Source organism: Poecile atricapillus, chromosome 26, assembly GCF_030490865.1.
Source record: "Poecile atricapillus isolate bPoeAtr1 chromosome 26, bPoeAtr1.hap1, whole genome shotgun sequence".
Classification (NCBI taxonomy): domain Eukaryota; kingdom Metazoa; phylum Chordata; class Aves; order Passeriformes; family Paridae; genus Poecile; species Poecile atricapillus.
In genome coordinates this window covers 4,037,156-4,063,005 of record NC_081274.1, presented here as the reverse complement: position 1 = coordinate 4,063,005, position 25,850 = coordinate 4,037,156, and the positions used below count along the sequence as shown (strand labels likewise).

At 47.7% G+C, this 25,850-nt stretch overlaps 1 protein-coding gene and 1 pseudogene across 1 annotated transcript in view; one reads left to right on the top strand and one right to left on the bottom strand.

The window, feature by feature from the left end:
• The window catches only part of LOC131588452 (zinc finger protein 208-like), a 443,404-nt pseudogene that overhangs the window by 284,506 nt on the left and 133,048 nt on the right, over nucleotides 1–25,850 (bottom strand).
• Nucleotides 1–25,850, top strand: part of LOC131588621 (gastrula zinc finger protein XlCGF49.1-like) — a 243,448-nt gene that overhangs the window by 118,746 nt on the left and 98,852 nt on the right. The window lies entirely within an intron of this gene.

Sequence of the window (25,850 nt, the reverse complement as noted above, 5' to 3'; positions counted from 1 at the left end):
GAGCTGTGGCTGGAGCTTTGAGTAGAGCTGTGCTGAAAAGGCACAAGAAGCACAGACTGGAGCCAGCCTGCAAATTGCACTTGGAATAGTCTTTGTGGACAAGGCAAATCGCCAGTGGCCACGTATCCTGTAACTGGCCCCCAAGGGAGCAGAGAAATGGGCTGTTGGAATGTCACTTCCTAATTACTCCAATGATGAGGTCTAATCACAAGGCACTTTGGCACAGCTTGGCTCTGCCATTCCAAAATCACTTGCTCCATGTGTGTTGTGGTCTCATGCTACCAATTTCCTCAAATTACTCCTTTTCAATATCCTTTGAGGTGGCCATAAAGAAAATAAGTGTGCAAGGAGTGAGGAGGAAGATACTAACCATGAATGAAATCAGGATCATGGAGAGTAATAGGAGTCCCAGGGTCGTGAATTACTTAGCCAGGTGAGTGATCACGGTCCTATCCCTTGAATGTTTGTTTACATACTACAAGCATGAGAGCTTAAAAACCCACTTTGGTCAGTGGCAGGAAATAGAGCTGTTAATTATTATTTCTCTACTTATCTCCAATGGATGGGAAGAGACTGCATTTTGTCTGCATGAATCTACCCTGGCAAATGCAGACTGAAAATTGTACAAAAACCTGCATCAGCCCTATCTTAATAATTCAATACCTTGTAAGTTCATTGCCTCCACAGTTCTTTGGGATTGAGTTTTTCAAGTTTCTTAAATGCTGATGAACCATCCAAGAGAGGATTGCCCTTGCATTGTTGCCCCTCTTTTCCACTGCTGTGCATGCCAGGAAGACTAGGTGCTTATTTCCAGAAATGCCATGCGTGACAGGTTTTTTATCTGGACTCTTCCTAAACTGCCTTTCTCCTTGAGACAGCACAGACTGCAAACACTGCACAGCCTAGAGGCAATGTCTATTCCTTTTCTTCTGCCCTTGTCTCCAAGGGACCCAGAAACAAGACTCAAGCAAAAAACCAACCTAGCCATGCATGTTCACCTGCATGGCCTTGTTTCCTTTTTTCAGCTACCTTGTGCATGAGGAACTCTGGCTGGTGATGGAGTACATGGACGGAGGCACTCTGAGAGATCTCATCGACGAGGCTCAAATGTCTGAAGAAGAGATTGCAGCTGTCAGTCGGGAGGTCAGGGATCCCATCTGTGCTTCCAAGGCCTTGAGCTGGATTGTCTGGGAAACAGGGGCTCAGAACGGGAGTGATTTCATGGGCCAGGCTTGGTTTCTGTGTTGCTGCTAGGCTATGGGCAAGCAAGAGCATCTCAAGTGAACTGTCTGCCAGTGCCCCTACACTCACTGGACTCACTTCCTGTACTCTTATCCCCTGCTCTTGTATTCTAGCTCTGTCTCTTGCATTGGCATTTGCAGTTCTCCACCTTGCCTAGCTAAACTTTTGCCTGTCTGCACTACATTCCTTGTCTCTAAAGCAAAGGTGTGGTGGCAGGATTTGAAACAAACAGGAAAGAAAAAAAGAGAGACTAATTTCTTTTAGTCCTCAGCTGAAAAGGACAGTAGTGCAGCCCAAATGCTGTTTGCTTCTGAGCACATGCACTGCAGCTGCAGTCACCCTGGCTGGTTTGCAGGGGACAGTCTACAACAGCAGTTGCTGGTGCTCTTTCAAAAGCTGACATGCCTTTCCTGAGAAAGGTGCTGCTCTGCTACTGTTGGAGCAGCAGGCTCTTGCTCTCAATGGTGCTGTGTTCTGCCATTCCTCCCCATTCCCCTGCAAAGGGAACCTTCCACAGCTGTTTCCTTCCTTGTGGGATGAACTCACATCACTACTTTTTGCCCCCCTGGTTCTGTTTTCTCTCTCAGTGCCTGCAAGGACTGGATTTTCTTCACTCCAACCACGTGATCCATCGAGATGTGAAGAGCAACAACATCCTGCTCAGAACCGACGGCTCTGTCAAGCTGGGTCAGTGTATTCTTGGTCAGCTTCAGCGTTCCAGGAATGGGGGGTGTGGGGCTGCTTTCAGTGACTGCCAGCTCCCCAAAAATGCTGCTGCTGGCAGTGCAGGGGTCCCCCCTGCTGTAGGCTGAAGGCACGGTTGCAGTGTGCACAGAGCTATGACAAGGAACCACAAGCAGCCAAGAGTGCTATTGCTCTGTGTGTGTCTGTGTGTGTTCCTTCCAGTGGAGGGAGCTACAATCTAAACCTTCAGGGGATCAAAAGGCACTGCTGGAGGAAGTGTAAAAAATGGGGGGATGTTTGAAGTAGCCAATTCATATTTCCTTGGCTAAAGCCCCAAGGAAACAGAGCGGGGACGGCTGTCCAGGAAATTCAACTGCACATTCTCAAACTTCTACAGGGGAATTCTTTGCCTTGGTTTCCTAATTGACAGTATTAAAATTAAAACAGTATTTTGCTTTCTCCTCAGCTGATTTTGGCCTTTCTGTTCAGCTCACCCCTGAGAAAAATCAACGGTGCTCAGTGATCGGGACTCCTTGGTGGATGGCACCTGAAGTGGTGAAGCGTCAACCATATGGCCCCAAAGTGGACGTGTGGTCTTTTGGAATTGTGGCAATTGAAATGGCCGAACAAAAAACTCCTTATGACAGTTTCACTGCTCGATCGGTAAGGAGCAAATACTCTCTGATCCCGCTGTCTTTCTCACCTGTCCCGTGTTCTCTGCTCACTGGACAAAATCCCATGGCCATCTGCTGGAAGTACTTCCACCAAGGCCCCTTCTACAAATGTCCCTGCAGCACATCAGCATCTGCTGTAGCTTTGGTTGCAGCAGTGGGGGAACTCAAGCCTTACCTCGCCCAAACCATCTCCATTCTCAGGCAGCATTTTGCTTTGCCTTAGAAGTCGTTCCAGCTCTTTTGGCTGTGTAGATGGTCCGAAGAATAGGAAACAAGCATCTCAGAGCTGGTGTTATCTTTCCAGAAATGAAGCAAAGAAACTCAAACCGAACCAAGTTTCTAAAACAGTGCTTTTGAGAGAAGAAATGCACCCCCATTCTTCTCACAGGGAAACTTGCCTGAAACCTGGAGATGAGGCTGTAAAGCCAGAGTCTCTTCTGCTTCTTGTGCAGTGCTGCTGAGACACTCAGTGACCACCTTCTTTCATAACCCAAGCCACTTTCTCCATATCACCAAGCTGGAGCCTGGTGACGGGGAGAGCCTGCCAAAACCTCCTGTTTGTTTCCTGGCACCTTCTGGGATGGGCACAGCGTTAATGCATTGACTTGAGAATCCAATGAGCACAGGGTTACCACAGGGGTGACACTTCTGATTTCACCATGAATATTTTCCTTTTGCCACATAAGGGAACCTGAAATTTTCAGAGTGCTGAGAGACAGAGCTGCAGGTGGCTCCTGTGTGCCCAAACAGGCATTTTCAACCCAATACATTTGTGGAGGCATCTTAATGTGTCTGTGTTGGAAATGAGATTCCAAATGTTTGTTTCCTTCTCTGAGGAACACCTGCTGGATTTCCTTTCTTTTCTTCCAATTACCATCATTGTCAAGAAGGGGACAAAAAGCTTGATGAGTTTTGTTTTATGGCAGCTGTGCTTAAGGGACCAACAAGCACTGCAGAGATTCTTTTCATATAAGAATCCTTGGAAATAGTAGAGTTAGTTAGAATAGCAAAATCCCTCTTCCAAAAAGGCTGCCAAGCTGGTGGGAATCCTCAGAGAAGGAAACATGTATTTGCTGATGTAGTTGCCACTAACTAGATCAGGCAATGAAATCAGCTGCCATGGCAAGATCTGCTGGATGTTGGCAAAGCTGTGGCTTTGGGGCTTGGGTTTTTTCATGATACAGGAAAGTCGTCATCCAAATGATACAGGAAAGACATCTCTGCCTCTCTGCCAGGGCAAAAACTGCCACTGCAAAGTGGAGCTTAAACAATGGGCTCTGGGAGAGCAGTTCCAGATGGGAAAGAAGCAGGTGGAGCCTTGTGTTTCCTTTTTCTCCAGGCTAAATACCACATAGCCACAAAAGGGACCCCACAGCTGCGGCAGCCCGACCAATTCTCGCCTTTGCTGCGTGACTTCCTGAGTTGCTGCCTGCAGAAAGGCGAGGCGCAGCGCTGGTCTGCCAAGGAGCTGCTGCAGGTAAAATGCCAAAAGGGCTGCAGGTGAAACAGTGTCCGAGGGATGGGCTCCTCCTCCACTGAAATCCAAGGCATCAGATGAGCCCCCATCCTCCTCACTTCCAACCTTGGTGCTGTTCAGCTGACAATGGGGAGGAATCTGGGCTGGGCTGGCAGGGAGTGCTGGGTTTTAGCGCTGGCGAAAATCACCAGGGCACTTACTCATTTCTTGCTGGGAGCTATGGATTAGGAGAAGGGCAAAACAGGCTTCAAACTTAAAAGGAATAACAAATTTTATTATCAGGCCCACAAGAATAAGAAAGGTCTCATCTGTGTAGTGAAAGGGTTCAATCTCACCCAGGTCATGGCAGTCACGCTGTTGGATTTCAGGCTGTGCTGGGCCCCTCTCTCTGCCCGGTAGCCGCTTGGAGGGGAGGCTCGGCCTGGAGCCGTCGCTGCACACCGGGGAGAGGGTTTAGTGTGGGCAAGATGTCAGCAGCCGTGGCCTGGCCCAGCCTGGGGCCGGGGTCCCACAGCCTCCATCCCCCGCCCGGGAGCCGCTGGGGTCTGGCCCGGCCTCCCCCAGGAGCACAGGCCGTGGGCGAGCAGGGCCGGCCTCACCAGAGCTCCATTACCTTCGGGGGCCGGAAGCAAAGAGGGCCAGTTCCCGGGCTGGTGGTTTTCAAAATGTGGATCATCACAGAGGCACATCTCATTTCTAAATGGTGCAAAATGTTGTCAGTTCTCAGAACTAGCCAGCCATTGGCCTGTCTCAGGCACAGAGGAAGCTCCCAGCAGCTTCTCTCAAAGAAATCACTTCTGTGTCAATTCATCTCAAACTAACACACAGGGACATGGAAAGGTCATCTAGTCTGTGTCCTGCAATGAGCAGGGACATCTTTCAAGAGATCAGGATACTCACACCTCAGATATTTCCAGGGGTGGGCCTCCTACCAGCTCTTGGGGCAGCCTGTGCCACTCTTGCCCCATGCTCCTGACCTAATCTGACTCAATCCCCTTTTCATTTAAAAAGCATTCCCCTGCCTTTGAAGCTCTTAGCTTGGAAAATCATGCTTTCTTGTTGTTTTCTTTTCCTTTCTGCAGCATCAATTTATAACATCGGCCATGCCTGGGTCCAGCCTGGCACCACTCATCATGGCAGTGAAGAAGTGGAAGGAGGAGATATGAATGCGCCAATCAATTTCAAACTGTTTTTTCCATGCCCAACTTAGAGTAGGATTGTAGAGTAGGACTGTAGTGTAGGATTGTAGTGTAGGATTGTAAAGTAGGACTGCAGTGTAGGATTGTAGTGCAGGATTGTAGAGTAGGATTATAAATAAAGTTACTGATACCTCAACTCCTTTGGAACATTTCTCTCCTTCTGACCCTGTGAGAAAGCTCAACATTTCCTCCTGAATTGTCAGTTTTTTCTTAGAGGTGGAAAGTGACATTGATGGCTTCTTTGGTACAGTTTGTAAGGGGGGAAGGCTCCTCTTCATTCATCCTCTCCAGACCACACTGCCTTTGGAATATGGCCAACTGGCCAAGTTTTGCCCAGCTCTGGCATTTCTATTTGAGGCAGAAACAGCAATGGCATTTGCAGGAAAAACCAAAGGAGGAACGGTGCAACACAAACATCCTGTGCAGATGCAGGCTGTGCAGATGCGACTCGAGAACATTTGGGTTCCTGCCACTTGGATTTGTATCCTTAAGTGCAATCTTTTTGGCTGGAGGAGAGTCTGGCTGAAGAGAGAAAGCAGAAAGAGCAGTGAGGGTGCTGTGCAAGGTCTCCTGTGGTGCAGAGCTGTCAGCGACTGTGAGGTGAGAGCGGGCCCGGCCTTGGCCAGGCTGGAGCCCCAGCAGAGCCCTGGCAGAGCCCGGAGAAGCCTGAGCCTCGGCAGAGGCAGGCTGGAAGGAGGCCCTTGGAGCTGCAAGAGGCAGCAGCCTGGCCCTGGCTGCCTCTTGCTGGCACCAGGCAAATCCTCCGCTCTCAGAGCCAAGCTGGCAGCTGGCTGCTCCTGAGGGGAAGCGGCGCCGTGCTGGGCACAGCACACACTGGTGCCATGGGCTGTCTGGAGTCTGCACAGGAGGAGAGAAAGGCAAAGAGCAGCCCAGGGCTGGTGCCCTGCCTGACCATTCCTGCTCTTCTGCCGCCTGCCCTGGAACTCCTGGCAATGGTCAGCAGTGTGTGCAGCACTCTGGGCACAGGGGGAGGGAGCCGGGCTGCTCCGCAGGCTCCAGCACAGGGCAGTGTCCTTCAGGCACGGCATTTCTGCCAGGGGAACCCAGGCCAGCGTGAGGCAGTGACAGCAAGTCAGGGCACATCTGCACGAGCCAGTGCCTCACACAGCTCTGGGACCAAGCGCCTGCAATCCTGGAGCTCTGCACTCAGCCAGAGCAAAGGTGTGAAATGCAGAGGGTTTTGCAGAAATATTCAGGGGCACCAGGCCAGCCTGCTTTGTGCTCTCTGGGGCACAGCAAGCACTGTGCAATGCAGCTCAGAGCTGCTGGCAGAGAGGGACTATGGGCATGTGCCTGAGGCTTGTTCTTGAGTAGTGATTTGGACGGGAGCAGAAGGGTCTCAGTAGGCAATTTGTGTTTGCTTCATTAATTGCTAAATGAAAGACACAATGTGGCCTCATGAAGCAAGAGCACTTGCAGAACTTATTGACTATAAGTTTGTGTCAAATTCCAGAAAAGGAAGGAGAGGTGTTGATCTGTAACAAATAGGGCTCGTGAGTTCCATTAGCTTTAACAGCTTTCTAGGATTGAAAGTCAACAAACCTGCTCTCCCAAAGGAATTCCCACTATTGGTCTGTGTCCCGATGGATGTTCCTGCCCCGGTGTTCATCCAGGTGCCCACAGGGAGCCAGGAAGATGTGGAGCCTCCCAGCCAGGTGTCTCCCCAACATGGATCACCAGGACCACGGATCACCAGGGCTCTGCCCAACGGGGGTCACTGGAGATCATCCAATGCCGATCCTCCCATGGGGGATGGAGCTGGAGCAGCGCACGAAGCTCTTCCTGCACTCGGGGCACTCGCAGGGCTTCCCTTACTGGTGACTCCGTTGGTGTTGGGTCAAGTTAGATCTCTGTGAGAAGCTCTTCCCACACTGGGGACACTTGTAGGGTCTCTCCCCAGTGTGGATGCGCCGGTGGATGGTGAGGGTGGAGTTGCGGTTGAAGCTCTTCCCGCAGTCAGGGCAGTGGAAGGGCCTCTCGTCTGTGTGAATCCGCTCATGTCTGATGAGAGTGGAGCTGCGCTGAAACCTCTTCCCACACTCGGGACACTCGTAGGGCCTCTCCCCAGTGTGGATGACCTGGTGTTTTCTCAGGTCAGAGCTCCTCCCAAAGCTCTTCCCACATTTCAAGCAGGTGTAGGGCCATTCCCCTGTGTGGCTCCTCTGGTGTGCCCTTAGGTTGGAGCTGTAGCTGAACCTCTTCCCACATTCCCCACACTCGTAGGGCTTTTCCCCAGTGTGGATGCTCTGGTGTGCCCTCAGGTTGGAACTGTAGCTGAACCTATCCCCACATTCCCCACACTCGTAGGGCTTTTCCCCAGTGTGGATCATTTGGTGCCGCATGAGGCTGTAGCTGTGGCTGAAGCTCTTCCCACATTCCCCACACTCGTAGGGCTTTTCCCCAGTGTGGATCACCTGGTGCCGGATCAGGTGGGAGCTCTTTCTGAATCCCTTCCCACATTCCAAGCACTTGTAGGCCTTCTCACTCTGCTCTGAGCTCCGGCTGGATCTCTGGCCGCCTTCCTGGCACTGGGGGGATCTTTCCTCCTTGCAGCTCCCTGGGCTGGGTTTGCAGATCGTCCTTGTGTGGGATCTCTGGGGCTTTTCCTCCTCCTCCATCTGGCCACGGTGCAGGAATGAAAATCCTGGTTTGGGGAAAAAAAAAGAGGAGACTGCCTTAGGGTGGGGATTCCTCCTTGCCCAAGTTCATGTCAGGAAGTCATTGGGCATCTTGTGTCTGTAAGAACCTCCAGGACACCAAGATTCAGCACAAACATCCTCCAAACATCAAGATGTTACTATGGGGTTAAATGTTTCTGAAAATATATCTTAAAATCATGTAGAGGTAGGCCACAAGAATGTTTGGCATTAGGGATGGTCTAGCAAGCTGAAATGTTTACGGTAATGGGAACTGGTACTTGGGGTCTCCACGATACCCACCCAGAGATAAGATTCGGACATGTTCATACAAGGATGAGCTAACTCTCATGAAGCAAAACTGATAAAGTTAATGAAGCAATATTAATGAAGCAATATTGATAAGGTTGTTATAGTGATTACTGCTACAGCTGACATTGTAGAAATATGTGCACTTTGGACAAAGACAACGGAACTAGATTTGGGTTGCTGATACCCCTAGTACCCGCACACTTCAGTAAAGCACCTGAATATAATCAGTCTGTGATTATGTGTGTTCCTGAACTCTAACATTTTGGGGACCCAGATGGGACCCTGTGAGTGCTGCTGAACGAGCTCATGACCCGATCACACTCCAGCCGGCACCGAAGGATTCTCGGGGAGCCCATCCGGCCGCGACCGTCTCCGCTGCTCACAACGTCCCTCTGAGAGAGGTAAGGTGCTTTTCGCTCTGCTCTGGTGCCTGCCGAGAAGACGCAGCGAAAGCTTTGCACGGTTGGGCTGGAGGAATTCCTGGTATTGCCCAGGCGCCGTCTGTCAGACAAGTGTGAAAGCGTTGCAGGTTGGGCAGCAGTGGTGTGTGGTGTATTGTAACTGTAACATGGAGAAGCTTAAAGGGATTTGAGGTGGCAATGCCCCTGACCCACGTACTTCTCCTTTGGGGTGTTTATTAGCACATTGGAAACAGGGAAACTTTGGGCAAGATTTACGTAAAGTTGATTGATTATTGTAATACATGGTGGCCAGGATATGACCTGGACAGTGGGGAAAAGTGGCCGAGAAATGGATCTTTGCAGTATAACACCATTGTACAGTTGATGTTGTGCTGTAAGCCAGAGGGAAAGTGGGATGAAGTTCCATACGTTGATTTGTTTTTCTATTTGCGAGACAAGCCAGAATGGCAGGCTGAGTGTGGATTGATGGCAGTTAAGGCACGTCTGAGTGATAAATGTGAGCTTTGTGTAAAAGGAAAAAGTTGTTTAGAGTACCTGGCATTAAAAGAAAGTTTGTGTCGGGGGAAAGAGATGGATGTTGATTTACAAGTGGTTTCAGCAGAACCAAAAGAACCCGATTTTGTTTTGTCTGCCCCCACTTCACCCAATCCTATTTCACCTAACCCTATCTCACCTAATCCCACTTCACCTTTCCCTCTTTATCCTCCTCTACCGCCTTCACCTGATCCTTCTTCTCTGGGAGATGATCAAAATCTAACCGTGATGCAAGGAAATGTGAAAAATGCTGGGGAGGAAGACAGCAGTAGTGGGGTGATGATAATAAATCAGCGACACCGGTATCCCATCGGACTCGGTCACAGCTTGCTCCGGTTCTGGGTAGAATGGGAAAAGATTTGGGCAGACAAAGGCGGACTGTGATTGCCCCCTTGAGACAAGGAGTAGGAGTAGAAGGGCCGGTGTTTGTGAAAGTTCCTTTTTCACCCGCAGACCTGATAATTTGGAAACAATCAGCTGGAACTTAGAGAGAAAATCCTGATAAAGTAGCAGGGGTGGTAAAAATGATTATGAAAACTCAGAATCCAGATTGGGATGATATACAAGTAATATTGGAGAATTTAATGGACTCTACTGAGAAAGAGATGGTGCTTAGAGCAGCCAAGGAGAAGGTGAGAGAAGATCTCAGAACTGGGCTGGTGACGGCGACTTTAGATGAGAACTTTCCAACCGAGGATCCAGGATGGGATCCCAATGCCTTTGGGGACATGCGGAGGCTGAAGAAATATCAAGAGTGGCTCCAGACAGGGGTTTGGAATGCTGTACCTAAGGCTATGAATTGGTCTAAATTGTATGAGGTAAGACAGGAAAAGAAAGAATCCCCTGCTGCATTTTTGGAAAGCCTTAAGGAGGCAGCAAGAAAGTATACAGATCTTCAACTAGAAACAGAACAAGCGAATGTTCAGCTTGCGTTCATTTTTCTTGGGCAGTCGCAGGATGATATTAGGAGAAAATTGCAGAAGTTAGAAGGAGAAGATTCAAGGAATTTGAATAAATTACTTGAAGTGGCTTGGAAAGTATACAATAACAGGGAAAAGGAAGCTAGTAAAAAGCAGCAGCAAAATCTTTTGGCAGTGATCCAAGGAAGAGAGAATCCAGGTTTCAGAGGATGTGGCAGAGGTGGTCGTGGGCTGGGGAGGGGCAGACATGGCAGAGGACGAGGGGGATGGGTTTTGCCAAGATTGGGGTTAAATCAATGTGCTTCTTGTAGACAAGAGGGGCAATGGAAAAATGAATGCCCAAATCGGTTTAACCAGGGCAATCAGTTCAATCAGAATCAAGATGCTTCCAAATTAATGGTACTGGGGGAGTACAGCAGCTGACTAGAATCAGAACAAAAACCAATACAAGAACCTTTAGTAACTATACAATTGGGGGATAAAGAAGTAAAATATCTGGTGGATATGGGAGCTAAATATTCTGTGCTAAATGATCTAAAAGGGCAAACTGGAAACAAAACAGCAACAATAGTTGGAGCCACAGGGAAGGAGGAGAATCGACCATTCCTGCAACCCCTGGATCTGTGCTTTGGAAACAAAGTGTTAACACATGAATTTTTAGATATGCCTGAGAGTTCAATTCCACTCTGAGGATGAGATTTATTAGCAAAACTTGATGCAGTGATAACTTTTGAAAACAGGGAGCTTTTCATGAAAATACCTGAATCAAAGACAGGACAAATCTTAATGATAAAAGAAAAACCAGTCCCTACTATAACTCGGGAAGTAGAGGATGCAGTAATTCCCTCTGTATCGGAAACAGACATACCAGGAAAATCTAAGTTGGCACAACCAGTACATGTAGAATGAAAAGAAGGAGCAAAAGCTGTCCAGGTTAAACAGTATCCCATAAAGCCAGAAGCACGGCAAGGAATAGTAAAGATTATTGAAAAGTTTTTGAAGTACCAAATTTCAGAAGAATGTGAATCAGAATTTAATACACCGATATTTCCAGTGAAGAAACCAAATGGTGAGTACAGACTAGTACAGGATTTAAGAGCAATAAATGGAATAACTAAAGATATTTACCAGTGGTAGCTAATCCCTACACATTGTTGACATCTGTGAAAGAGAAATGGTTTACTGTAATTGATTTAAAGGATGCCTTTTTCTGCATACCCCTTGACAAAGAAAGTAGGAAACTGTTTGCCTTAGAATGGGAAAATCCAGACAATGGAAGGAAAACCCAGCTCACCTGGACACGACTCCCACAAGGATACAAGAACAGTCCAACCCTATTTGGAAATCAGCTGGTGAAGGAGCTGGAGATTTGGACTGAGAATGGGCAAGTACCAAGAGAACAATACCTGCTGTTACAGTATGTTGGTGATATACTGACAGCTACAGAAGAGAAAACAACCTGCAGAAAGGTAACAATTGAAATTTTAAATCAGCTGGGAATGGGAGGATAGAAGGTGTCTAAAGAAAAGGCACAAATTGCCTGGCAGACTGAGATTTACCTGGGGTGTGAAATCTCACAAGGGCAATGTAAGCTGGGTACTAATCGTATTCAAGCTATTTGTGCTATTCCAGAACCCCAGAACCTGCATGAGCTGTGAGTTTTCCTTGGGATGACAGAGTGGTACCACCTGTGGATCATGGACTATGGACTAATTGCAGAGCCCCTGTATGAAGCCCAGAAGACACAACCACTTACCTGGGGCAGACCACAGAAGGAGACCTTCCTCAAACTGAAGGAGGCATTGACAACAGCTCCGGTGTTAGGATTGCCTGATCTATTCAAAGATTTTCAGCTGTTTGTGCATGAAAGATCACACCTAGCACTGGGAGTGCTGACCCAGCATTTGGGAAGCTGGAAAATGCTGGTAGGCTGCTTTTCCAAACAATCCAGTGGACAGGTAGAGAGGATGAATCAGACATTGAAGAGGCAAATCAGCAAAATATGCCAAGAGGCTAAATTGCAGTAGCCACAAGCTTTACCAATAGCACTGCTGAGGATTCGGATAAAGCCTAGAAGCAGGATGTCAGTCAGTCCTTATGAGATATTGGATGGGAAACCATATGAATCCCCTGAACCTAATCCAAATGTACATGTTACAGGGAAGCAAGAGGTGTAGAATTATGTTCTGTCTCTTGGAAAAGCTCGAGCTCAACTTCGGAGCACCCTTGTGTGGAACAGGCCGCTGACTCTTGAGAATCCAGTTCATGACATCCCCCCGGGAGATGAAGTGTACGTTAAAAGCTGGAAGGAAGAACCATTAAAAGAAAGGTGGAATGGACCCTATCAGGTACTGTTAACTACCTTGACAGCAGTCAAAGGAGCTGGACTGGATCCCTGCATACATTACACCAGAGTGAAGAAGGTTTCCCCTGCACTGTGGACTGCACAAACTGTAGGGCCAACAAAGCTGCAGATAAAGCGGGTTTGATTGTTTCAAATGTCTAGGTTGCTAGTGACTGTAATGGTGATTATTTTATGGCCTTCACTGCCATCAGTTGGAATCACTGTTCCTTTCGGATGTGAAATGCAAAAGGATCAGCTGACAACTCCTCATTTTAGAATGAAGAGGGATGTGGGGGTGCAGCCAGAAACACAAGTGATAAAAGTCTCTAATACTATTCAGGCAGAAAATGGGATGATTGCATTAATTAAAGATTTTACCAACACGCAAAACACCAGCAAAATAACTGCCTGTCTGCCAATACCAAAGGCAGCAGGAGACCCAATAAATTGGGGAATTATAACATCAAAATTTCCTGAAATACAAAAGAATAAAAATGAAAATGTGAGCTGTGTATTGCAAATAGATTACGAGTACCCAAATAAGACAGTGTTTGAAAATGCTGTGAAGCCAAAGTATTCATTAAGATGGGATTGTCATGAAAATGGAGGAAAGTATGAACCAAAACTAGGATGGTATGGGAGATCAGGGAATTATGGATGGTGTTATGAAAAGATAGCCAAGGTCATTGAAGACAAGATTCCAGTATCAAAGTGGAAGTGTGAAGGACAGGAAGGAAAAGATCGGGCTGAAGCTTGGGACAGTGCATGGTCAATGAGTGGGCTTCAGAAATTCCAATCTATGGCAGATAGCCCTTGGTGCATTAAGTGGGAAGGCTCTGAAAATGAAACAGATCCAGGGGTATGGAACACTGCAACCAGTAGTAGAATGGAGGCAGACAAAGTCAATTGGTGGGTATGGAACAAAACTTAGGACTGTACTTATAAAATAAAACAAATACTTATAATAAAATATATTTATTATAAAATAAAACAAATACTTATAAATAAAACAAATGCCACCACTAGTGGTAGCTCTGCAAATTGGATGTGCCTGCAGAGGAATCAAACATAAACAAGGGGAAATAAATGACAAGATAGGACAAGTGATCCAAAAGGTAATATGCAGCACAAGTACAATTCAGAGTCCAGGCCAATTTGGATGGGCAGCAATCGATGGCACCTGGACAACACATTTGCCTGTAGGTGAAAAAGTAAAAGAGATTACTTTAGGCCTCCCCACCTTATGCCCAATTTGGAAAAGGTTCCCATTCAAGGGAGAACATGAACTTCTGCAAATAAGGACAAGACAAGAAGTTCAGGAAAACAAAACTGAAGATAAAGAAAGATGGCAGGAACCCTCCAGTAGTGTAAAATTTGAGTGGGCCCTGGAATCCTTGTTTGCTCCAATAGCAAATTATAACAATAGAAAGATGTTGTACAAACTTACAGGACAGGTAGAAAGAGACTGGCAAGAGTTACCAAAGAGGGATTTAGAGAGCTAAATGTACAATTACAAGCCACAACTAAAATGACCCTGCAAAAGAGATTGGTTTTAGATATGTTATTGTTGAAAGAACACGGAGTATGCGAGTACCTAAAAGGACAAATTGATCACTGCTGCATCCACATCCCAAATGGAACTGCAGATGTAGGACACAACATTAGCCCATTAAAACAAATAGACCATGAAGCACAGAAAGAGAGGGAAGATCTAATGACAAGTCGGGTAGATAAAAGTTTTGAAGGCTTAGGATGGAATGTGAGCTCCTGGATCAAATCTATTCTTGAGAGTCTGATAATCCTACTAACTGTGTTCTTAGCAATCTGGTTAATCTATGCAGTTCTAAAAGGAGAGATAAAGAAAAGAGTATCCTGGAACCAGAAGATAATAAAGGCGCTGACACGGGACAGAGATCCACATCCGCATTTGTCATCTCCAAGTCCTCCAGAGTGTAACAACGTTTACGACAACTGTGGATTCGAAGATAAAAATCAAGTATAAACTCAGAAAAAGGACTGTATAGAGTGAAAGCATTACACTTATTATAGCAAAGTGCAATATATTGAATGTGGGGAAATACGTTACTATGGGGATAAATGTTTCTGAAAATGTTTCTTAAAATCATGTAGAGGTAGGCCACAAGAATGCTTGGTATTAGGGATGGTCTAGCAAGCTGAAATGTTTACGGTAACGGGAACTGGTACTTGGGGTCTCCAAGATACCCACCCAGAGATAAGATTCGGACATGTTCATGCAAGGATGAGTTAAGTCTCATGAAGCAATATGGACAAAGTTAATGAAGCAATATTAATAAAGCAATACTGATAAGGTTGTTATAGTGATTACTGCTACAGCTGAAATTGTAGAAATATGTGCACTTTGGACAAAGATGATTGAGCTAGATTTGGGTTGCTGGTACCTCTAGTTCCCCCACGCTTCAATAAAGTACCTGCATATAATAAGTCTGTGATTATGTGTGTTCCTGAACGCTAACAAAGACAGATCAAAAACTTCCAAAACACCAAAAATCTGATATCACCCCAAAATACAAAGATTCTGCCCCCACAAAAAAACAAAACACCAACATTTAGCCCAATAAAGCTCAGAAACACCAAGATTCAGCCCCGTGAAAATCGTGGATCTCCCTGCCCGGGCACTCGCTGCATGGGGGGGTGAGGGGGGCAATGAGGCCGGGCCGGAGCAGGGGGTGCCTGAGAGAGGCCCCGAGCCCGGGGAAGCCCCTGCAGAGCCATGGAAGTGGCTCCTGGCCGGACTCGGGGATCCCCCTGGCGATCCCCGCTGGAGCAGCCTGCTCCTGAGGGACTCTGGCCCCTGGCAGGGACCCCAGGCTGCAGCAGGACAAGGATTCCTGTCCCTCAGGGGGAGGCACTGACATGACCTGACTGTGACCCCCATCCCTGTGCCTCTGGGCGGGGAGGGGGACGGAGAGGGGCACAAAGTCAAGCCCGGGAAGGAGGGAGAGCTGGGGGGAAGATGGATTTCCGGAGGAATTACTTTACTTCTCATTTTCTTGCTCTGACACGTTTGAAAACAAATTCAAATAAGTTCCCCAAGTCAGGTGTGCTGTGCCCGTGACCAAGGATTGAACTGTCCCCACCCTCATCCAGACCCCCGGGCCTTTCCTTGTGTGTTCTGCTCCCCGCCCGGGACAGGAAGGAGAGTCACAGAGTTTTAGCCTCGCTCCGGCATAGCCCTGCTCCATCCCGGACTCACCCCCAGCTCGCAGCGCCCTCAGCTCCCGGGCACCCCGAGCTCCCGGCGCTTCAGCGCAGCGGCGCTTCCTTGGCCGCCTGCCCGGGCCGGGCCCAGCGCCGGGGCCGCTCCTCAGCCCAGGCTGCCGAAAAATGGCGGAGCTCAGCCCAAGGCAGGCGAGGCCGTGCCGTGTGCAGAGCCCGCCGCTGGCTGCGATTGGCTGCTTCTGCCGTCACTCGTGGCTCTGGCGCGCGCTGATTGGGCAGAGCGGGGACAAGCCCGGCCCCGCTGGCGCCCCCAGGGCGGCCGTGGGGCAGGAGAGCCGCCATTGCCGGAGCGTCTGTGCGGGCCCGGCAGCGGCGGCAGCAGCGGCCGGAGCCCGGTGAGGCGGCGGCGGAGCTCGGAGGCGGCCCCAGCGCAGCGTCCCGGGCACAGCGCAGCCACCTCCGGCCTCCCGACACGAAGCGGGACGAGCCAGCGCTGCTCCGCCACCGCCTCCTGCCGAGGCCCCAGCGGCAAGGAGACCGCGGGCAGCCGCTCCCGCAGCGCCCTCAGCCCAGGGCCAACACGGGCCGGCCACGGCACAAGCCACCCGCCACAGCCCCCTGCCGCCCCCTCCCGGGCCCGCAGCGAGCCCCGAGCCCCCGCAGAACCGAGCGCGGCTCCCACCTGCGATGGCCGGGGCCGCGTCCGAGCTCCGCCGCCGCCGCCTCTCCGGTTGTTATAAAAGAAATTACAATTTTGACAACTAGGTCCCTTGGGTTAATGGCAGTTTAATTAAAAATGAATACAATTTAGTAAATGGAATAGTAATTTGGTATAATAAAAGAATACAGTTTAGTAAAAGAATATAATTTAGCAAAAAATTACAAATTATATATATCATTTGCCAGTAATTAAGTATCATTAAAGCATAAGCAAAACCGACCGGGGTACGGGTTCCTCACCCTGCCTCATGTACAGAGCAAAGCACTTCAAGCTAAACTGATATAGTGTATGCTTATACATATTCATTAATGCTTCCTGTAAATTTCCTCCTATTTCAAATTTTTCTGACTTTACGTCACTTTTCTTCACGGCACATGCTTCACTTGTTGATAGGGGGTCTTCACTCTTCTTTTGGTGGTCTTTTGGCGAAGGCTTCTCCTCTTCCTCATTGTCCTTCGGATAACCTTACAGGTTTGCGTGTGCGTACTAAGCGTTGTGTTATGTTACTCTACTAATTAGTCTGATATTTACTGGTTTTTAGGCCCAATGCCTAAAGTTGTTCTAATTTTGTCCATCTCAAGGCCGTTTTGGTCATGAGACATCACTTATCTTCTAAACTACATCCTGTACCTCAATTTTAACATGTAACATCTGCAAAGGGGTACATCTGCCTTGTAACACTGATTCTTTTGGTTGCTTCTAATAATAACGTTCCAAATAGTTACAATTTAGTCAGCACAAATCAATTCCATTTATTTTAATACCCCATTTCTCTTTTTGATTACATTTATTCATGCCTTTTTTAAAAAAACCATAAACTTGAATCTTATTTTTTTATCTTCTCCATAATTTCATTTCTTGCATTTACTTTATTTTCAGTTCTAATTTTTTAACATTTTTCATGCTGTATCAAGCTTTTTGCACTCTCTTTCAAATTTAGTTAACTTTTTTTTTTTTTTTTGAGCTATTATAGTTTCTTTTCGTTCAGTATTCCTTGAATTACTGAATGGATTAGTCTAATAAGGCATGAAATTATACAAAATAGAAACAATAATCTTAATATAAAACACTATGCCATAAATTTTAACTTTTTCCACTAAGTACTTCTTAGGTTATCTCACTAATCAGTCTTCAAAATAAAATTCTATTTTTGAACTTGTATATATATCTTTAGCAATTTTTGTGATGGCTCTTCTATAATTATTTATCTTTATACAACACTCAGATTTGTTAAACTTTCTACAAACTTCCCCTTCTTCAGCTAACAAATACTCCAGGGTAATTCTGTTTTCATAAACAAATGCTCACATTTGTGAATGCTGCTTGGCCAGCAGCTTTAGGGCAGTAAAGGTTTGGTTTGAAACAACTTTAACTACTGTCTGCAGCTTTATGAACTGATTTAATAGATAGATTTGGGTTCTGTATCTCTAAGATCCATCTGCAGCTCAAGTGGCTGGGTCATCTCTCTGCAGGCCATTTGTCTTCATTTCTGGTTTCTTCTTGCTTTTGGAAAGTCAAGGTTCAAGTCTCTTTTATTGTTTTTTAATGTTTCATAAAGTGGTGTACTTAACATATTGCTCCTGGACCTCGGTATAATGAAGAAGGAGGGTCATGTAACTCTTCAGATACAGATTCTTTTTCACTTTTAAGGTAATTCACTATATGCTCTTTACTCACAATTTTAATATATTCCATCAGGGGCTTTCCATTTGTTACTTGTTGTACCTGGTTGTTCCAAATAGAATTTTAGGTCACTTATGGATTGGTAAGGGTTAGCTCCAGAACTTTTATACCAGCACAAATCAACATGGTTATCCTACAATTAGTTTCTTTTTGTTATTCTCTAATATCCAGCAGGAGTTTTTTGTGGCCAGGTGTTAGTATTATTATCTGATACAAACAGTTTAAATTATTTGATGATTCAAAATTTATCTTCCAGGTCATTTTAATGTCTTGGAAGTTTGAGTAAGATTTCATTTTAAAAATTGGTCTGGAGCTAGACTCCCACTTTCCCACAGCTATTTTTCTAGTTATTTTAAGTCTTTCACAAATTTAATATTTAAATAATTTTAATTCTATAACTACTTCTTGCATTAAACCTACAAAAATGTTTTAGTTAAGGTTGGCCCATCTCAGTTGCTATACTGCTGTTTCAACTGTTCACACTATTTATTAATTTTCTCTAATTCTTTCTTTGGGATCTTTTTTATACTTTTATAAAATTACTGTGATTGTAACAGGCAGCATTAACATATGGATGTGCCACAAACACAGATTTTGTCTTGTTTTTGCATTTTTCACTGTCTCATTTTGGACTTTCGGATTTGGGTTCTTTTTCCCTTTGAACTGAAGATTGATGAGAGGGAGGCTGGTTTTTTCTCTCCTTCGGTCTCAGTTGTTTATTTTTTCTTATCAGCATTACAAGGTACAAGGAGCTACGATAGAAAAGGGGTAAAATGGCTAACAAAGATCTTCTTCAAGGTCTTTTATATGTCCATTTACCCAATTAACAGATGCCAACCAAGCTATTTTCTTTAGTGACCCAATGACCCATCACCTGTGTGCTGCATTGCGACATTTTCTACCCAATCACCTACTACTACCCAAACACCCCTAGGAGAAGAACATGAAGAAGAAAGAAGAAGGACAAGAGACAACACCCTAAATCCTCCATCTTGTCTCTTGTTCTCTAAACTACTTTTTCACCCAGTGATTTAAGAAACTTTCTAATCTACGCACCTACCTTTCCTATCTAACTTTAGCATTTGTTTTCATGTATCACCATGAAAACATGCAAATGAATTTCATGTTATATGAAATTCAGTGTTTCTTTGACTCCTAGAACTAAAAAAAACAAGGGCACACAGTCTGTATCTCAGACTCCAACACTGAAAGACATCCCACTCTAGAAACCAGAGTGAGAGCTATTCACAGATGGAAGCAGCTTCGTGGAGAACAGGACCAGATACGCTGGATATGTGGTAACAACAGTCAGTACAATAGTGGAGGCAAAAGCATTATCAGCAAATACATCTGCCCGGAGGGCAGAACTGGTTGCCTTAACCAGAACACTAGAATTAAGTGAAGGGAAAAGGGTAAACATATGGACTGGCTCAAAGTATGCTTTTGGAGTGGTCCATGTACACAGAGCACTGTGGAAAGAAGGAAGACTGCTGTCTTCTCAAGGCACACATTAAACATCAAGATGCAATTTTGCAATTGATAAAAGCAATACAAAAACCTGAAGAAGTAGCAATTATACACTGCAAAGCACACCAATCAAGAAACTCCGAAATTTGTGAGGAAAATTGAAAAGCAGATTGGACATCTCGACAGATTGCTCAAGAAGTGCAAACAACAATGGCATTGATACCTTTAAAAACGAATGCATCTCAATTTAATTTGCCTCCAAAACTGAAATATTCAATAGAAGATGAGAAATTGGGACATTTGCTAAATGCACAAAAGGATTCAGAAGAACTGCACAAAGACAAATAGTGTTAACCCCCTTAATAATGAGAGAAGTTCTACAAATTAAACAAAACAAATGTCATTGGGGTGCAGAGGCATTGGTGAAATTGCTAAAACAAAAATTAATCTCGGTACGGATGCTAACAATGGCAAAATTAACTCAGTGGCTAGACACAGGTATAGCTAGGGAAGATTAGGATAGGAATAGAATCAAGATGACACTTGGCAAAGAACCCTCTAGTGAAGTGAAATTTAGGTGGGCCCTGGAGTCTTTGCTTGGTCCTATAGCAAACTATCAGAATAAAGAAACAGGTCAGGTAGATAAATTAGCAAGAGTCACCCGGGAAAGATTTAAAGAACTAAAGGTACAATTACAATTTACTACTCCTGAAAGAGCATGGAGTGTGTGAGTTTTTCTAAAGGGATGGATTGATCATTGTTGTGTCCACATCCCAAATGTGACTGCAGATGTAGAATATGACATCTATCAGTTGCAACAAATACAGCACGAAGCACAGGAAGAGCAAAAGGATTTGTCTACAAGTTGGTCAGGCAAAATCTTCAAAGGGTTAGGGTGGAATGTGAGTTCATGGATTAAATCTATCATTGAGAATGTGATCATCTTACTAATTGTATTCTTAGCAATTTGGTTAGTTGACAGCATCTTCAAGGGAGAAATACAGAAGAAAACGTCCTGGAACCAGAAAATAATAAAGGCACTGATGTGAGATCCACACCCACCATCTTCTGGTTCTCCAATTTGTGACAACATCCAGAACAGTGCTTACATCAATCAAGGATTCGAAGAACATCAAGTATAAACTCAGAAACAAAGGACTCTATCAAGTAAAAACATTTGCACTTATGGTGAAGTGAAAATGCTTTCAAAGGGGGGAATGAGAGTAAAAGGTCTTAAAATCTTAGAAAATTTGGGGACTTAGAAAGAAAGTTAGGTTTGGAAAGCCCAGGGAAAAGTAGGCCCTGGGAAATGTTAGGCCTTGTACTTGCTAAAGATCAGGTGAAACTGCACCTGTGTAATCAGTAGATGATAAATGATACAATTGTTAGATGTGATTAGATATAATTATTGTTTAAAGAACATGAGGAACAATGTTAGGGGGCTGGGGAGAATCACGAAAAATCCATGCCTGGGTAAAAACAATGCATGCAATAGAACAATGGAAGTTTAATAATTAATATGTAAGTTATATAACGATAGAGTATAAAACATGTTCAGCTCAAAACCAAGATGGGTCAGATTTGGGTATGTGTACCCCTGACATCCAGAGCTCTTCAATAAAGCACCTTCATATAATCATTCCGTGACTATGTGTGTTCCAGACCGCTAACAGCTCTGTTCCTCTCTTCCAGCCCTTGAAGACATGGCACATAACATCAGCCCCGCCATCAGAAGCCTGGCAATTCAAAAACTTTGTATCCTGCAGGCAGTAGAGAGAACTCAATATTCCATCTTTGGAAACCTGCAAGATCAGCTCCACATGGCACAGAGGACACGGTCTCATCTCTCAGGCCTTGACTGGATGCGCTGCTGGAGCTCTGCTGAGAGCTGATCTGGGAGGCTCTGTCTGCTGGGGCCACCTGAGCCAGCCAGGATTTTATTTTTCTTCAAAATTGTTCTTTCCTTATTTTTGTTTTTGTTTAGTATGTAAATATAGGATATGTTATAAATACACAGACTCCCAGGAGCTTTCTTTTGCTGCCCAAGGTCCACAGGATATCGGGGAAGAGAGGGAAAAGGGTCCTTGTGCTCAGCAACCTGCTGGGGTGTGCAGTGGTGAAGGGAAAATGGCCAGAAGCCCCTTGGCCTTTGGTGGTTTTGCTGAAGCCACAACCCCTGTCCCAGCCAGGAAGTGCCATCTGTGTCCTCGTGCCCGTGTGGTGCTGGCTGGGCTGCTGAGGGCTCCCAGGTGCCTCTTGATCCAGCTCCTCTGGAGCTCCTGTGGGGCTGCGGCGCTGCTGCCGGGCCACGCTGGGGGAGACCCTGAGGGAACAGGGTGCTGGGAGGCCATGAAGGGATGAGGGGCTGTGGAGGCCCTGACGGGACAAGGCAGTGGGAAGGCACAAGGGGGATGTGTGAGGGAGTGGATGGCAGGAGGCTCCGAGTGGATAGGAGGCCCCTGAGGGGCCGGGGTGGTGGGAAGACCTGAGGAACTGGGTGTCAGAGGCCATAAGCAGCCCCTGGGCAGCCGCCTGGTTCCTGACACCCGGCTGATCTGGCGCTTCCCCAAAAAGTCTCCCAGGCCTGCAGCAGAAGCCCTCGAGGCTGGGACACCACCCCTCCAGGAGGGTGGGGACAGCCTGAGGTGTGCCCAGGCTGGGCTGGCTGGGGACATGGAGGGCAGGGGGGTGCTGCCAGGCCATGGCCACTGGGTGCCTCCGATAAGGGGCAGTGGGCAGAGGCAGGGCTGGCGGCCAGGCCAGGCCCTCACGGCTGCCCAGGCCACGCTGCTGTGACCGAGGCCCCCCTGACACAGAGCTCGGGGCCCACAGAGCTGCTGCCACCATGGGGAGGGCAGCGATGTCTCCTCCAGCAGGGCTGCCCAGTCACTGCTGCCCAAGCGGCTCTGGAGCCCACAGGAACAACAGCAGAGTGTGCACAGGAACAGCAGCAGAGTGTGCACAGGAACAGCAGCAGAGTGTGCACAGGAACAGCAGCAGAGTGGGCACAGGAACAGCAGCAGAGTGGGCACAGGAACAGCAGCAGAGTGGGCACAGGAACAGCAGCAGAGTGTGCACAGGAACAGCAGCAGAGTGGGCACAGGAACAGCAGCAGAGTGTGCACAGGAACAGCAGCAGAGTGTGCACAGGAACAGCAGCAGAGTGTGCACAGGAACAGCAGCAGAGTGTGCACAGGAACAGCAGCAGAGTGGGCACAGGAACAGCAGCAGAGTGGGCACAGGAACAGCAGCAGAGTGGGCACAGAAACAGCAGCAGAGTGGGCACAGGAACAGCAGCAGAGTGTGCACAGGAACAGCAGCAGAGTGGGCACAGGAACAGCAGCAGAGTGTGCACAGGAACAGCAGCAGAGTGGGCACAGGAACAGCAGCAGCCCGAACGTCAGCACCTGTGCACTGAGGCGTCCGCAGCAGCCGGGTGCCAAACAGGGGGAGGCTGTGGGCACAGCTGCCTTTGGTTTGGCAAAAGGCTTCAGCAGAATTGGCCACAATGGCTTTCTCTTGACTTGCCAGCCTCACAGCAACGCTTGGCAGCTTCAGCTGCAGCCTGTGCCCGTGACTGACTTGGATGGCCGTGCTTGAGGGCGGGCTCGCCTTCCACACTCAGGTGTCCCATGACAGCGGCCTTGGCGCCGTCGTGACACAGAGAGAGAGAGAGAGACTCAGGACATGAGAACACAGGAACAGCCTGTTTGGCTCTTTCTTGAGTTTGCTGCTCCTGCCTAAAATAATCATCAGGAGTATATGCTGATATAAAAGTATAGCTGAACACCAAGGACTTTTTCTGTACTGTCTAGAACTAAAACCTTCTGTGACTGTTCAGAGACTATAAAATGCAAGGCGAAAATGACAGCTTTGGTTTGTAAGAGTCTTAAAATTTTTGACATGTGATTTTTCTAGTCAAGGATTTTAATTCCAATGTGGAAACTACAAAACTATTAAAATTTGTTTTCATTGGCAACCGCTTTGAAATGGCATCAGCACACCTACAGGTGTACTGAGGACAGTACTTGGCAATTGATGGCTTCAGATGTGGGAGATAAATATTTTGCCCGGTTTCACCTTGAAGTTGAAGTTTTCCCAGGGCTTTGATTGACTGGTCATTGCAGGTAACTTTAATAAATGCAAAAGGATGTGAAAGCACAATTTCTGGAGAATGTGCACTGGGGACAGAGAGAAAACCTTGAAAACAGTCAGCAGGCTCTGGAAAACTTAAAAAAAAATTAAAATTACTAATGTAAAAATAGATGTAGCTCTGTGACTGTTCAAGCAGGACTCTGGAGGAAATGTTTGCCTTGCATCAGCTGTACCACAGACAGACACACAGCAACTGGAGCCTTGACCATCAGAGACTGGGCTAATGTTTGTCCCAGAAAAAGACAGAGAAGATCCCACTGATACAGGACAGTGCCTCTGTACAATCTAGCCATCCTGGGAAACTCAGCAGCTGATGGTGTTTTTGTGCTACTGCAAACCCCTTCCATGAAAAACATCATTCCAGGAAGGAGCAACATCACCTGACAGCAGGAGTAGCCAGCAATAGCTCCACGAACTCCTGCCAAGACCCCAAAGGAAGGAGCCCAGCCCCCAATGCATGGGGCTTTGGCTTTGGCCCTCTGGCACAGAAGCCCCCCAGGGGCACAGGTCTCTGGGGCAGGAGAAGGGCACCAGCACTGCCAGGGCTCGGCTGGGGTGGCAGGTCTGCCTCGGTGGGGACTCTGCCACACCTGCTGATTTCAGTGCTGCCAGGTCCCTGTACAGATTCTGTGCAAGGCCCCGTGCCCTTCCTGCTGCAGCTGCCTCGGCAGCCCTGGGGGCTCCTTCTGCTGCCCTGAGCCTGCAGAGCAGGGCAGTGTTTGCTGATGGTTGGAGCTGTTCCTAAAGATCCTGTCAGGCTGTCTTAGACACTTTGGGCAAGGGATTCCTTCCATCCTGGGCCACTTTGGGGGGGATGGGGGCAGAACCAGGAAGGTGGCAGAGTGTGCAAGGGCCGTTAGTGACACGGCGCAGCCTGGTAACCGTGGAATGGAACGGTGGAATGGAGAAGAGCTGGCGGTGACAAGAGCACACCAGAGTGCCTGGTGCATGCGACGGGACAGGACACGCCAGAGTGGTGCTGTGAGGAGCCCCCACACAGCCCACTCGTTAGTGCCTGACCCGGAGCTTTTCTGAGGCGTAACTCCTACAGCTCACGTTGTGAGCAGACTGTGGGTCTTGGTGAGCCGGAGCTTTCCATTGACATCTCTTTAGAAGGTGCTCCCAAGGCCCGATTTTGTCATGGCGGGCAGATTCTTCAGGCTATTCAGAGTGTTCCAACGGAACAGAAACACCGACCCTGGAGCTGCCCCAGCAGAACACCCTGAAGAGCCAGAGCAGTTCCAGCAAGGGCAGGATGGTGAGTGGCAGAGCTGGGCCGCAGGGCTGAAGCTGCAGCCAGCTGGGCCCTGCACCATCCCATCCCATCCCATCCCATCCCATCCCATCCCATCCCATCCCATCCCATCCCATCCCATCCCATCCCATCCCATCCCATCCCATCCCATCCCATCCCATCCCATCCCATCCCATCCCATCCCATGTGGACATTCCCAAGGGCAGGACGGAATATGGGCTGGGTCTGACCCCTGGCAGTGGCCGTGCTCCATCCCCTGAGCCACCCCAGGGCTGTCCCTGCCTGGGGAGTGCAGGGCTGGGCTGTGTTCTCCGGCCTCTCCTGCAGCCCCTCAGCTCTGGCTGCTCTTTGACAGATGCAGCCATGGACAGGACACAAGAGCAGGAGCCTGCCCGTGGCCGCTTCCGCAAAATGCTGAAGGTACCTGCAGCCATCCCCACCTGGGCTGGGCCTGCTGTCACTGCTCAGCCCAGCTCTGCACATGGAGCACTCCTTGGAACATGCCTCTCTTCCCTGTCCTTTGTTCATTCTGCACAGAGGTTCCGCCGGTTCCTGCCAATTCGGCATAGAAAGATCAGCCCCATGGGAACTGAGGGCACAGCTGAGCCTGACTCCGGGCTGACCGAGCTCCAGGCAGAGCCTGATGTCAGCCCAGAATCAGCTGTGCCCTCACAAGACTCTGATGCTGCAGTGAGTGATGCCAGGGCAAACTCTGATGTGGCACTGACTGATGACATGGCCATTCCAAACACCAGAGGGACTCAGGGCATCACAAATACTGACACTACACCCCCTCCCACGGTGAGTCATGCACCTAATACGGATGTTTTTGAAAGGGGGGTGTTCCTTCTGACCAGCAGGTAGCCAGCCAGGGGCCAGAACTGGAGGTCTGCCACGATCGTGT